Source organism: Oculina patagonica, chromosome 6, assembly GCF_052425735.1.
Source record: "Oculina patagonica isolate OP01 chromosome 6, crgOcupat, whole genome shotgun sequence".
NCBI classification, from domain to species: Eukaryota; Metazoa; Cnidaria; class Anthozoa; order Scleractinia; family Oculinidae; genus Oculina; species Oculina patagonica.
Genome location: NC_135763.1, coordinates 36,699,871 through 36,715,195, shown reverse-complemented (window position 1 = coordinate 36,715,195; position 15,325 = coordinate 36,699,871). Strand labels below are relative to the sequence as shown.

At 36.3% G+C, this 15,325-nt stretch overlaps 3 non-coding genes and 1 pseudogene across 3 annotated transcripts; 2 read left to right on the top strand and 2 right to left on the bottom strand.

Annotated features, from left to right (window-relative positions):
• Positions 1-840: 840 nt before the first annotated feature.
• Positions 841-988, top strand: LOC144659050 (U1 spliceosomal RNA; annotated as a pseudogene).
• A 2,674-nt stretch (positions 989-3,662) lies between these two features.
• Positions 3,663-3,828, bottom strand: LOC144659043 (U1 spliceosomal RNA). The gene has a single exon (XR_013571853.1). It is a non-coding gene; the product is annotated as a U1 spliceosomal RNA (small nuclear RNA).
• Positions 3,829-5,941: 2,113 nt separating this feature from the next.
• Positions 5,942-6,106, bottom strand: LOC144659045 (U1 spliceosomal RNA). The gene has a single exon (XR_013571855.1). It is a non-coding gene; the product is annotated as a U1 spliceosomal RNA (small nuclear RNA).
• Positions 6,107-9,854: 3,748 nt separating this feature from the next.
• On the top strand, positions 9,855-10,019 carry LOC144659041 (U1 spliceosomal RNA). Its single transcript, XR_013571851.1, has one exon. It is a non-coding gene; the product is annotated as a U1 spliceosomal RNA (small nuclear RNA).
• The last annotated feature ends 5,306 nt before the right edge of the window (positions 10,020-15,325 follow it).

Here is a 15,325-nt window from a genome sequence, read left to right as displayed (position 1 = left end):
TATTGCTGTGTAGTCTTAAATATTACAAATGAATAGTGAATCAAGCGAATGTAAATTAATGGTTATGTCTTTGTATATATAGATCTTTTCACCTGCGTTACTGTTTTCAATTTTTTACGTTCAGAACACTTAGTTAGTAAAAATTATTGTAGAATTCTTGTTCCCTTAACCACAAGGACAAACACATAACGCTTTCAAAATGGTTTTTCTTTCGCTTCCTTTATATAGATCGTGAAAATGAAATAAAGTCGTTGAGCTCATACCTGAGTAATTGTTCGTGCATGAAATTCAAATTAGAGTTTAATGTTTCATAGTCGGATCTGTAAATCTAATTTACCAATTTCCGTTTGAACAACACTGAAATGTACATGTATTATCATAGGCAAGCTTTTGTCTTCTGAAACAAACTCAGAAGTTAACCTGCAAAAATATGGAAGTTGTTGTGGAAACTCGACCTTTTGAGTCTCGGTACCCCCTACCACCAAGATCACTTCCGAGAAGAGAAAATGAAAATTTGATAAATTTATCAAAAGTTGATTGGTTAAATACATCGTAAGACAAAGTTAATGGAAATTAAAACACTTTAGGTCAAGTAGAAAGTCATAACGAGTTGAAGGAATCAATTTCCATCCCCTGCTGACTGATAATTGGATGTAAGCTCTGTATACCCTAAACAACAAAAGTCAATGATAATTAAATTGCAAAAATAGCTAACTTCTGAAACGCAGACTCGAGTTCAAACTATTTTATTGGCTAAGTACAGATTTAAATGAATCGTACACCGTAAGGTTGACCGTGATCCTGGAATATAAAAGGCGAGCTCGTTCTTTGCTTTTCTTCAAACTTACAGTGCACAGGAGCACCGTGATCAAGAAGGCGGGGCTCCCAAGGCGAGGTGGCGCATAGCACTCTGGGCCACTGACCCTTGCGTTCGCTCCAGGCCGAGTGAGTCGGGTGCAGAATTTTTGTTTGATGTCGGGTTGACATGCGAAATCGCTTGTTAACCCCTCATAGGAAAGAAGAAAAACTGAAATGAAATAACGTAAAGCCATATAATTTTTAACATTTGTGTGAATAGTTACAGTAACTCATTTAACTGGCGAATTAATACGACACTAAAATGTGTTGTCATCAATATTGTTTTCATCCTGACTGTGACTGATGTTTATCCAAGCTTTCTCGTAGACCATATATTGCCTTAAATGCCCTAACAGTGATCTAAATTTAACTTCTCCTTATAATGTCGGAATGATGTCAAGCAAAAAGGTTATGAGAATAAAACTATCATCAGCTACTTCTCATTAGGAAGATATTGTTGATTCTCACAACGACTGAAAGGAGAGGAAGTCTGGCTGAAAAGGTTAAATAGTCTTTATTAAACAACTTTGCCATATTATTTTTCATTTTCCGCTTTTAGTCCCGGTTTTATTTGTATTATGGCAGCTGAATCCAAACGTGAAAAAAACTGCAAAAATACGATGATCCTAAATTCCCTATTCAGGGAATTCAGCGCTGGGTGGCTTAGCGTAACTGACTTCTGATTGTTATCAGGCCCGCAAACGAATTCGAAACAAGAAATCAAGTCGTGATAATTATATAAAAAAAAATTGGAAGAGCCGTCTGAGTTAGTTTATCCCATACACTAAGTGAATCCATATTCATCATCCCTCAGATGCATTTGGTCGACCTAAAACGCGCGTCGAAGGACTTTGAGAAAGTCTAAAGAAAATTATATTTATGCAATTATGTAAAAAACAACTAAAAAATATGATAAAACTGATGTCTATACTCGATTAAAATTCGTGAAAATCTAGTTATTTTTTATTTTATTTTATTTTTTTAAAAGAAACCAATCATTGACTCTTGCAAGCGAATTGGTGTTCAGCACACAATTGCTTTCCAAGCTTTAAGCAGCATGGTGCCCCGGTCTAAACCAACCGTCGAACAAAAGGCAAAGAAACCTTAGAAAGAAGCGACTACCGACACAGCCTTGGCGAAAAATAATACCTAGTAAATTATATACACTTCATCTGGTCTGAAATGATAACTAAATTACTACCGAAGCCAATTTTAATGGGAAAAGGCAAATGTCACAAGTCGAATTTGCAAATGTCACAAGTCGAGTCTGAGTTAGTTTATCCCATACACTAAGTGAATCCATATTCATCATCCCTCAGATGCATTTGGTCGACCTAAACCGCGCGTCGAAGGACTTTGAGAAAGTCTAAAGAAAATTATATTTATACAATTATGTAAAAAACAACTAAAAAATATGATAAAACTGATGTCTATACTCGACTAAAAACTCGTGAAAATCTAGTTATTTTTTATTTTTTATTTTATTTTATTTTTTTAAAAGAAACCAATCATTGACTCTTGCAAGCGAATTGGTGTTCAGCACACAATTGCTTTCCAAGCTTTAAGCAGCATGGTGCCCTGGTCTAAACCAACCGTCGAACAAAAGGCAAAGAAACCTTAGAACGAAGCGACTACCGACACAGCCTTGGCGAAAAATAATACCTAGTAAATTATATACACTTCATCTGGTCTGAAATGATAACTAAATTACTACCGAAGCCAATTTTAATGGGAAAAGGCAAATGTCACAAGTCGAACTGACAGCTGGCGTTTAACCAGGCCATAGGAACAGCTTTGTTCTTTTCAAATTAAACCTGAATATTTTTGTGATCTTCGTAACTCTCTTTCACCGTTTCAATACCGATTACTATGCACCGGCTTACTGAAAAGTGTCTCCCATCCCTGGTCTCATTAAAGAGTTTAACTGCTCAAAACGACCTCTTTTTCTGTGATAAAGAATAAATTTCCAAACCATATGCTGCCTTTCTTTTACCATCAAATGCAACTAACAAAAATAGAAAACCTTTTAAAACAAGCGAGCAAGAACTTCATTATTTGCAAAACGGAGATATTTGACAACTTTGATCTCTTCAATATTTCAAACTGCTTCATTGCTAGCCTAATTATAACATACTTATTAAAAACCCTTTTCTGAAAATGTCAAAACTCTTATTGTTCTTCTTTGTATTCCTACATCTGTTTACAAAATGATGTCTTCTATTGTGTGAAATTTGAAATAACTTATGTCACCGAGTTTTTTTTTTCATTTCTTCTTTCTTTAGATAGCGCTTACTGAATTTTTTCTTAAACTATAACTTGTTAAGAGATCTACATAATATGTGGGTTACTTTTTTCAAGGATATTGAATAAAACGACGAGGGACAGTAGTAATAAAGTAATACCGGAAGTTCCTTACTAACGGTTGCTATATAGTTCAATGTAGATCAAATTTTATACATATTCGTAGACAATAAATTTTCAAGAGCAATTAGAAATGTGCGAAGACAGATATCCAAGCTCGAAACTGAAAGGCATTATAATATCTAGCGCAAACATGATTTCAAAGAGCTTTACCTGCATTATCTAGCAAAATATTGCGTATTTCTGCGCTATCTGTTGTTAGGCTGTACAGGAAAGTGTTTTGTACAGGGACTATGCAACCTTCATTCACGCGTACCTTCATTTTCTCGCGTACGGTATCTAGCGTTGTAGCACATTATTGCGCGCTATTTTGTGTTAGCAGAGGTGTCCCTCAAGGCAGGGTTTAGCTCCACAACCTCTCAGAGACTTTTTCTTTAGTATTGGAGGGCCAACGAGCGCGTACGCAGGTCTGCCCAACTAACAAAAATTGCACACCGTGCACCCAAGTTCTGGGGAACACGCAGGATTCAGCCTCCGTAAGTGCAATGGAGGCCGAAACCGGGGAGCACTGCCTTCGTGATCACAGTGGCTCCAGTGCCCTGTAAGTATGAAAACGCTGCGCTCTGCGCGGGCTTTTATACCCTGGCAAACACTACAATGTTGTGGGACCTCGATTGACACCATATGCTGTAATAAACAGTCTCCCATTTGCTGTAAAATGCCCAATGAAATCAGCCATTCAGCGTTTACACCGCAGGCGAGTAAACTACGCATGTGCAGTGGTTGTTTTTTTTTTCTGCGCGGGATTATATGGTCACGTGATTGCTTTGTGAAGTGAAACTGGTCTGTAACTTGTGGGCCTGTGTCGATTGAAAATCTACAATATAGTTTTTCGGTTTTTAATGCACCTTTCTCCAATAATATGCCTTCTACCACATCCACCATTGGTTTATCTACATATAGTAGTCACAGATCTAACTTTTTAACACTTTACATAACACTGATTAACCTGTTGTTTTATTTTACATCTGCATATGTTACAGCAGAACCAAACACACCACTTTTCTGTCATATACCCGAAAAAACATGATTCTCAGCAAGGTCTTAATTCTATATTGCTTCGGTTTTCCGCAGGCTTTGATTTCAAGCTCTGTAATCTATAAGTTTCGAGAAAAATTAAATGAACATTTATTTAAAGACTGCATAATGATCAGCTAACACGAGTGACCGTTCAATTCCAAAGTTATTTAGCTCTTTTTACTCCAACAATGTCATGACAGGGCAGAGTTTTATTCACTCAGTCAACTTGTATACTTTTTTTTCTAAAATGAGCTCAGAATTTTTACACAAATGCAACTGAGGTTTACCATAGTCTATTTAGTTTTATACCAGATGGCAGATATTTTTGGGTAAAAATTTTGTTCAACAGATTATATCCTCATTAAAAATACCCTTGCTGTGAGTCGGCAAACTTTACATAAATATATTCACACTTTTTGTCAAGAAATTGCCATTTTGTTCTTTATTAAATGATACGGTAAAGTTCAAAATCCTCGTTGGATCTTGAGTGGTCAAGTTAAAATATTTTTAATTCTCAGTTTACTGGAATTTTGTGTTGCCTTTTTAGCTACGAAAAAAACACAACTAACCAACACAATGGTTTTAAAATACAAAAGGCGCTTTGAAAATGAAAAAGGGTTTTCGATCAAACTAAAACTAACCAGTAAATCGCTCAATCGTGTGCAAATTTGTGAACTCGACTAAGATAAAAAACAGTTAGGCCGACTATTTGCAAGCGAGTATACACAAATGTAATGACTTTTTTGTTTATCACGCAAATGCTGAGATTTCTAGGGATCGTACGGGTCAACTTAACAAAACATTGTTTGAATGTGTAAAGTTATTGTTCGTTGAGCAAACAACCTGCTCTTTTCAATGATATATGTAGGGGCTACATTGAAAGGACTGCCTTATACAGACTAGTTTGAATCATGTACCTTTTTTTCAAAATAGTACATGAAGCTTTGAAACGTTTTCGTTGCTCTCAGTTAATCTCCGAGGTGAATTTTCTCTCGCATAAGTTAGAGGACTCCTCGTTTTGAGACAGGTGCTTTTGTGAGAGAAATATTATTTTCGGACCTAAAGGATGCCTTTAGCTGTGCTGAACTACCAACGCGGCACTAACTTGTCTTAAAGAGCGTTTTGACGTCTAAAAAAAGTCTAAAAAAAGAAGGGTTGAAGAAGATTGAAGGTTTTCTTCATTTTGACAAAAAAGCTTTCGAACGGTGAAATATCGCGCACGACTGAAAAATTAGTGTTTTACTAACAATTACATGATGCACATTGAATTATTGTGTTCTGTCAATTTCTCTCCTTGCTAGTTAATTCTGCTACATGGAGAAGATTAATTATTTTCGTTATTGTGGACCCAAAACTGGATATGCTAATAAAAGGCAACCAAATAAGAAAAACACAGTTGTGGCGTTTTAGCCCAACTAGGTGAAATCAAATTTTGACGTCGACATTCGTGCTAACCTAACTAAACAAGAGTTTTATCACTTTCTTCCCGTTTGACTGATATAAGCATGCCTAGACAAATTGGTACAGTGAAAGTAACTTAACTTTGCCTTGTTACAGTATCGATAATGTTCAAGGTCATTGTCGTTTTTGTTTGGTTATATGTTTTCTTGATCCTACTCCCGTAATTTTTCTTTTATTTTTGAAGGGCAACAAGCGCTTACGCAGGTCAGCCCGACTAACAAAAATTGCACACCGTGCACCCACTCGCGTGGGAAACACGCGAGGTTCAGCTCTCCTTGTGCAATGAGAGCCTCGCCCCGGGAGCACTGCCTTCATGATCACAGTAACTCCAGTGCATTGTAAGTATGACAAGTCAGGAATCAAACTGCTTATATACCTTTCAGCCACCTCTCCAGGTAATATGGGATTTATTCACTGCGAAAAGATCGCGCTAATTTTCCATTCAAAAAGCCAATCCGAGGCAGTCCCATTGTTGCCCGAGTTATTAATGTGCGTGCGGGCTGGCGCCGTGTTAGGGACCATCTGTTGATAATTACCCATAGTTTTTTCTGGGAAAATAATTTCACCTTAATTGACTTTTTTGTCAACAGGGTTTCATGCACAGGCTGTGCATTTTGAACGGCTCAAGAACAACTCATGGGGAATTGGAAGACCATTTTCCACTTCCACTTAAAAAGCAGTTTAACAAGATGTTTCCAAACGTCGCTATTGTCTTAAACTCATAAAGAAATGATCGTGTTCGTTGCAAGAGGAGCTATTCATCTATTCAAGATTCGTCGCTTTCGTGTAAATTCAGAATTTTTGTCAAAAGAAAAAATGATGTTTAAATCCGTCAAAAAACTTTTTCATTTTCAAATCTGACATAATCCTTCCTATAACTTTATCTTTTATTTGTTATCTGTTTAATACAAGATTGAATTGGAAATCACTGCAAGCAGGCTGAATTTCTCATTCGTCAAAAACGAAATTGTGCGAGGGGTAGAAAAACAATCAATCACTGTCTTTGTGTCTCTTTTTTATCAAGTTTAAACCCACTTTGATTGCACCTTATGTTAACAATTCTGACACGTACATACACTGGTATTAGTTTGAAGTTTTTCTGTATTTCTTTCTCAGTTTCACAGAAGGCAGATTTCGCTACTAAATCTTTAAAATTCATATTAACAATGAATGAAGTTAAACACTTCACGGAAGTCATACAGTTGGAATTTTTTCTTCACCACACTGACCGTATCCGAAAACTCAGTGTTCATCGCTTGTTTTGAGCCAGCTTCTTAGTGTTGATATCTTCCCTGTTAACACTGCAATTGGCTTCTGTGAAGGGGCTGCCCGACACAGGACATTAAATCAAACTAAAGACATCAAAAAATCATCGTTCCTGTTTCAAAAATACACAGTTAAATTTTTAAAAGACACTTCGCGTGAAGAAAACAAATACTCTTCGCCTTGCCATCTCCGTCCCTGTTCCCTGCTTGAAAGAGCGAGAAGAGACTTGCTTCAAGCCGTTTGATTTAAATCTATAATAAATCTCTAAGTAAAGGCAATGCATGATTTGTTAAATGAAACTCGTCGGCGCTTTATCTGGCGCGGAAGGCTGTTAATAGATCTCGTACACGAAATGTGTGTCAAAATTGCTTGAAAGCGTTCATTAGATGTCGTGCGCGTCGATCGGGCTTGCGTTTGTTTCACCTTGCGCGTCTAACACGAAAATCCTGCGCACCCTTAACCTGATTTATAAACGACTGCCTTGGAGCAAGTCTAGAGCAAAAGACACTTGAGTTCGGTCCAAAGCTAAATATTCCATGTGTAGATCACGCACCCGGAGGGGGGGGGGGGGGGGGGGCGGGGCGGGTTCACGCAACACTGAAATGATCTGAAGAGTCACTAACTAATTTGGTAAAATGGCGCTACAGCCAATCAGAGACAATATACAGATCTCCGTAGAGCTACGTCATCAGTATGGAATTTTTCAGGTCGAACCAGCTGAGAGAGGGACCAGAATTGAGCCCACGAAGAAAGCAAACAATTTTAAGAATAAAAATCTGCGATAATAATTTCGAATGACATCTCGATGAATCTTTATTCGAAATTAATATTGCTGGTTTTTTATTGTTAGTTGTTTGTCGAAACCTTAATTAAAAGATAGCAAAATTCTTTCAACTTCCGCTACGAGACATTTTTTCTTTTTGAGTCAGTTACAACAAGTGTTAATTTACTTTACAGCCTGTACAGTGTCTCTGTTTTGGTGGGGTTTTACTCTTGAAGCACCAGGCTCGGTTTGAACAGTATTAATAGAGGTAACCAAGTATTTCCAGAGACTTTGCGAACACGGTAAGGCCTACTGAAGACCTCTTTTGCTGTCCTATCAGGTAGCACAAAGTACTCCAGCCCATTGCATTTCCACCGCGATACATCCCTCTGTTGCTGACCAATGCCATCACCAAATCTGCTTTCTGCCTTTTAACAGTTTTTCATCTGTAGTAAGCCTCAATACCCAGTGATGGTCAAGCGAAAGAAAACGGTAGCATGAGCTGCTAAGGAGGAGTAAAAATTAAAAAACAGCCACCTTCACAATGCACTGATCAAGGGTTGTTAATCCGCTTTGTTTTACCAAAATCCCAAAGCTTAAGATCTCATTCCTCAGTCAAAGATCAATATATAAAGAGTTACCCCTCTGGTCGTAACTAATAAAACTTGACTATCTACTTTGTATTTATTACGCGAAATTTCTGGACGATGATGATAATGTACTAGCTTTACTACTTGCGTCAATTGTTGCACCAAAACATGAACACTAGCTAGCCGGTACGATTTGTTACTTCAAAGCTCCAGCGGTATCGTGGTTTTATGTTTTTAAACATGGCAGACAATGGCAGTCAATTTGAACAAGCTAAAAAAATGAAAAAAAAAACACCAAGAAAGTAAACGGAGAGGTATATCATGGTTTTGATAGATATGTGGGAGGTCCGCCCCTGCGTGCGGAACATTTTCTAGAAATATTATCACTCAAGGGAGGCTCGGGGGAAAGGGTTTGAAAAAATCAGAGCGCTCTTGTATTAGTGTGGTCGATATAAAGACGAAAATACTTTCGTTGTGTGCGTAACTTGGATATTATTAACATCGACAAATGGAAAACGCGACAAAAATTTCACAACATTTAGTTTAACACTATGCATGATTCAACAATGCTGCAGTATGTTTCGTGCGTTTGGCTTTTCATCTGTCACCAATCGATTTCCACGAAGTTTGTAGACGTGTATAACATTCAACGTGACCGAAATGCGATTAAAATTTGACGTAAAAATTAGGTCATAACATAATATAGCAACATTGCTGTTTCAAGGCCTGGTGTACAAAGCAATTATTTTAAGTGATAAAAACGTAAAGTAAAGAATGTTCTTAAGTCATTGCAAAACACATCAAAATGGAAAGGCCTAAATTCTATTTACCAAGCTTTTTAACTATTTTTAAAACGATTCATCTTCTATTCTATTTTAGTTTTACAAATAGCTACATCACGGCTTGTAAACCTCTATAGCTTGAACTGTTTACATTCACCGTAAATGAACTTGACTTCTAACTGAATAAGAAAATTAACTGATCAAAGCCGTGATTGTTTTAACGCGTGTCAAACGAAAACATTCCCCACCGAGCTTTTAAAAATATTGTTATTATTACCTGTGTTTCATTCATTCTTTCTTTCAAACACAAGTTAATTATTCAGTGAAAACAATTATGAGATACAAACTTTAGTAATTCCGATTATTTTAAATACGAACTTTAGTTTGATCGCTTTTGCACTTTTTATGGAAAAACTGACTGTGATATTCTCATTTTTTTAGGGTTCACTTTTTGAGTTAACTTACTAAATTAGTACTCACTTATAGTTAACAAGGTCTCTGCAAGACTTCTTTAATCCTTTTCTTCAAGCTTTGCAAACTTCAAGCAGCTGCGCAAAACTCTCGCGTAGCTTCGCAGCACCATGGCGCGAATTGAGCCTTTGATTGGCTAAAGTCATCGCAATAATGCGATTTTCCCGCCTTCTTCGGCAGCGCTCGCTACGTATAAAAGGCGGGAAGGTCGCGCGTTCCTTCATACTAACAATGCACTGGAGTAACTGTGATCAAGAAGGCAGTCCTCCCAGGGTGGGCCTTCTTTCTGCACTTTGAGAGGGCCTTACTCTGCGTGGAGCCCCACAGAGGGTACACGGTGCATAATTTTTGTTAGTGGGTGAACCTGCGTTCGCGCTCGTTTGCCCTTCAATTCAAAGCTAAAACTTTCTCTTCTCTTACTCTGTTATTCTTCTTGCTCCTTCTTCTCTCGGCTCTCTTGCTCGTATCCCTGTTTATGCGTTTCAATTAAGTGATTTCAGTTTCTATATTCCTGGTCTCATTAATCTTTTTCTTATCAAAGATATCTTGATCAAAATTTGCTCTCTTCTGAATGGTCCAACCTTTGTGAATATCAACACTCTGATAACATTCCTTTATCTTAGTAAAAGTGCCAGCCTTGCATTTTAATTGTTTTTTTCTTAAGCTATATGAACCATTAATCTAATAGGTATTCCCCACAGTTCCGACAGAGTGCATTAAAGATATATGGTCTCCTTTCTACATACTTTCAGTACTGTATGAAACATCGAAGAGATGTAAGATAACGCGCCGAACTTCAAGACAGTAATAAACTAAAAAAAAAAAAATAATAAAAATTTTTTTATGCAAACGGCTTTATTACGTCTTGTTCAACCGAAAATAGACCGATAAAATATTGCCCAATTTAACTGTTTTTTCTTATGCAACCTGTCGTTTACCGTAGCTCTCTAAGTAGATATATGAAATCAAAGATTTCCAATAAAATTCACTCTGAAGTTTGAGGTGGCCGCTAGAAAAGACGCTATGTTTACGGGATGTGAAAACGTAAAATAAGTTGCGAAAATGGTTGCTTTGAAATTTTAAGTAAGTTAACTAAAGTTTATATACACTCTACAGGGCAAATACAAACTCATAATTAACAAAATCATATCAAGGGAATCCCAGATAACTGCCAAATCTAACTTTTCTAAGCATTCGGGCGACTCCTCGAAGTTTGATATATTTATCAAAAGCTGAGTTCCAACCCGGCTCGGTTCGAGAATACGCGCGGATGGCAATATTAGGATGCACGAGTTTACTAACATAGTGACAAAAACCGGTTAGCCATCTTTAAGAACTCACCAGAACTCTTTCGGTTCCATAAGGAAACAGTATTTGTCTTCATCACTTCTCGGCGGATTTTTATTTGTATTGAAATACATACGTCTTTGACAAAACTACACAACCTGCCTAGAACCCATTAAAGCTATCCAAAAATTTAAAGCAGGAGTCTTTAGTGGGTTCTTAGTATATGACCATCCTTTATTCCAATTAAGAGAGAGAACGAATCAATTTGCTAAAGAGCTGCTTCCTTAATAAAGAAAAACTTCCATTATAAAACAAAATTCTCGGTTTTCGATTTCTACAAGTTAAATCCAATAAGTTTTCTCTTTAATTTAGCTTTTGATCTCAGTAAATAATGTTTTCTTTTCATTGTAAACACGGTTTTGTTTTGCTCGTTTTGACGAGTAGCTGACCATCAAACATGGTGAAATATACGTCAATACAGCATTAAACATTTTAATTATCTCGCCAACGGGATTTTTTATAGCTGCCAAAAACAAATAAACTTGACCAGTCATTCTGACAGAAGGAATATGATATGAAAGTCTCAAAATGTTTCGGGACGTTTGGAATGAATAATTAATAAAGGCATTCAGCTGTTTGAAGCGAACATCTTAACAAAACAAAATCTTTCGACTCAGCTCATTTCACTGCCGTTTTTATCAAAAAACACAAGAAGATTTAGCTGCAAAAATTAAATTATCCGTTTTTTGAAAAGTTTCAAAGGAATTTTCGTTAAAACTAGCACAAAAAGAGCGAATGTAACGAGTAGACGAAGAAGAAAACATTTTAATATTTTCTACATTTTAAATTTTTTAAAATCCCACGCACCGAAGGCTGTGTTTGTCTACCTACAAATATTTTTGTCCTCCAAAACTCCGCTCATGGCTCAGGATGTTTCTCAACCTTTTATAGGAGAGGAAAAGATCCATTATTTAGGGCTACGAAAGCTCCTTCGCTTTTCCTACATTCAGAACCTTCGGGTAAAAACACAAATAGGACAATGTACACAAACATAGAAGGAAGCAACAAGCCAGAGGTATATGCCTATATTCCTGAGGAAAGCATTTAGGTTTTACAAATAAGTTTTAAGTCGATACTAACAATTTTCTATACTAACAATTGCGGCTATTTACAGCCAACAAATAACAGGACTCACAGAAGAGTTAGAACTGAGGGTAGAAAGGTATAAGATAGAAAATCATTTTACATTAAACTGACAAGATTAGTTGGGTTATATGGTTTCGTAAGCGTTCAACTGCAAGTTTGTTGTAAAGATTAAGGTCAGTCGAATAAAACTAAGACTGCAATTGAAATAAACAGTACAATAGTAACAATTGAAGGTTTTCATCTTCTTCTAGTTCTTCACTCTTTCAAGGGTTTCTTCGTCTCTCATAGTCATCAAAGCCACACCTGAAATTCAATCGGCTACTCCCTGCCCCCGGCTGTGTATGTTTAACACTCGCCGCTGAGTTATTTCCATTTATAGCATGATGCCTGTCACAGGCGACTTTTTTTTCATAATCTCTCAACTGATTGGTCAATCGCTGAATGGAAATTGACATCAGCGGAAGAAAATGGCTTTATGAAACATTTATGAGCGTTTTTTTTCCATAAGCAATCATTTGTCATTATCGCTGGTCCTGACGCCATAAACGAAGCCATGAAACCACACCTGTTTAAATTGTAGAATAAATTCATTTGGGAACTCTTTTTTTCTTAGTTTTTGAATGGTATTTTGGGCGTAATACCATAAAATAGGAAAACTTATCCTTTCAGGAGGCTTTAAAAATAATTCAGCATTTGACACTACACAATTTTTAGAAAAGTCTGTTTAATGATCTCAGAGATAACTTGACATAATTCAAAGCGGATGGAAGACAAGTTTGCATGTTTTGCATTTGAAAAGAGTTTATTTGTTGACGAGCTGACAACCGGTTGAAGGGAGATTGTATAACTGCCAAAACTTAAGTACAGAAAATTGTCATTAGACCTTTAAGTTATGGAGTGAACCGCTTTCCAAAACCTGAAAATAATTTTGAAAAACTTTACCCGCATTAAAAACAAGTAATTTTGTTATTTCTCATGTTATTCACAAAACCCAGGCATGCGCAGTGGTAAAATAGTGGCAGGTGTAGGCATCCCGCCCGCTGACATTTGATGCTTGCTGTGCGGGCGCCGTGGACCTAATTAGAAGCCAAAAACTGTCGCATGCATGATTCAGAGAAGTCGATTTTAACAATGGCGGCTGTCAAATAAGTAACCATCAAGGATACTTGACGCTTTTAATGTTTAATGCTGCCAAGAGCAAACTACATTTGCCGGCGGTATTGTTTTGTCACGAAAACCGCTTTTGTTTTTAAAATATCGAATGTGTTAAAAGACTGAATGTTTTTGGCCGAACAAAACTTTTTTTCTCTGTTTAGAGAGCTTAAGAGCTGAATGTAGTGTTACTTCTCGCTTTTAAAATAAAACAAAGTTATTCATGAATTGTTAAGAACAAAGACGTTTGACGAGTTGAAAGCTAGCGCCTCCTAATGTAAATAGGTTTTGGTTTTTCAAAGCAGAAGACGATAGATGTCTTTAGTAATATGTCACCCTCAGACACTTGTGCCGAGTATTGTGAACTTTAATGTTGAAAGCAATTTTTATGCAAAAACTTCTCTTTTACCGAATAGACACTGAGACGTTTGGAATAAATGCAGGGTAAATAAATGAATTTTAAGTCATAGCGAAAGAGTGAAAATACTGAAACAAAAAATCTTTCCATATTTCTTTCCATATAAGTCAAGAAGCAACAATAATATATTACAAGAAAAATTTTCGTTTTCTTTGACCAACCATTAAATAAAAAATACCTTCTTTTAGAATTTACATATATATTCACTGCTAGTTCTGGCCAAAGGTTTTGGCTGTTGGAAAGCTTTTTTGTTGACAGTTTTTAAAACCACAAAAGAGTACTTTTTCAAACTTTTGATAATACCAATAAAATATACAGAAATTCACATTTGAAAAGTCCCATAGAAAACCCAAACCAAAGAGTATTATAACTTATGCGAAATGACAAGGGAAGCATCCTGGGTGATTCAGCCAACTGGCGCTATCCGTAAATCAATTATTCTTGACATGATTTCTAATTCGAGGTTTTTTTCTTCCAAAATAAAATGGGGAAGGCAGAATGAATACAAAATATTCAAACTTGACTTGAGTAAATTTAACAGCGTGTTTGTATGAACTGAGATCACCGTTTTCAAAAGACATCACTACATAAATGTGTCGAAAAAAATTGGTATAAAAACTAAAATAAATAGACCAAAAAAAATAAAACCAGAAAAGCAATCACCAAAATTATGAATATTATCATTTGTATTGAATATTTAATATTGTACTGTTTTTAATAGCTTTAATGATCGTCATATATATTCTCCCAAGTGGTCATCACACAGTGTGTTACAGTACTAGCTGAGAGAATGTAATTTTACATCAATACAGTGCCCCCTTATTTTTTTTTTCAACAAAAACTAAATTTCGGGCGCAGTTTGGTTGAAACAGTAGAACGAAAACAGATTTTTTATTTAATTTTTCAGCAAGCCCTTACTAACCAAGATTGTTTACAAAACTGGTGCCTGCTATTGTAGAGGAAAAGCGTTTATTTGTCCTTGTATTGCACTCTTTCGACAGATCTAAAAACTCATGCCAATTATTACAAAAACTAACCAGTAGCCAAAAGGTCGTTATTCATTTTCCATGCTTGTGCCTTGAATAATGATTTTTCTCGCAATTCTCGCCTTCTCGCCTAATAAGCTAAGAAGCAATTTGTTATTTATGTATATAATTATGACAATTAACTACGCAAACAGCACTGTTGATGCTAAGAGCAGAAAAATATACGTATTTTCCAAAAGACTCTAATCTCTAAGAAAATAACTAGACCGGCACAAACTACTAACTTTTAGAAAGTAGCAATGTTATAACACAGGGAAAGAAATGATAGTTTACGGCGATGATTCAATTCATGAGATCTCGGTGGCAATATGCCTGGTCGTAAATTAAAGTTTTAATATAAAACTTTATAGCTTATACATTGACAAAACGGACGTAAGATAATAAATTGGATCGTTATTATCATGAATTAAAAATGATATCTACGACAGATATAAGAGTTTAGGAAACGAGACAGAACTAAGCAGAAGTTCAGTGCTGAATGTTACTTCCTCTTTGAGATCACGTGATTACCAGCTCCATTCACGCGTGCGCAAGTCGTTTGATCATTGAACTTGCGCAGGAAAAGCTCGTTCCCGAATTGGACGAGAGGAAATTTATTTAAGAAGGCAAATAGACATCCCACAATAGCGTCTCCTGGACACAGC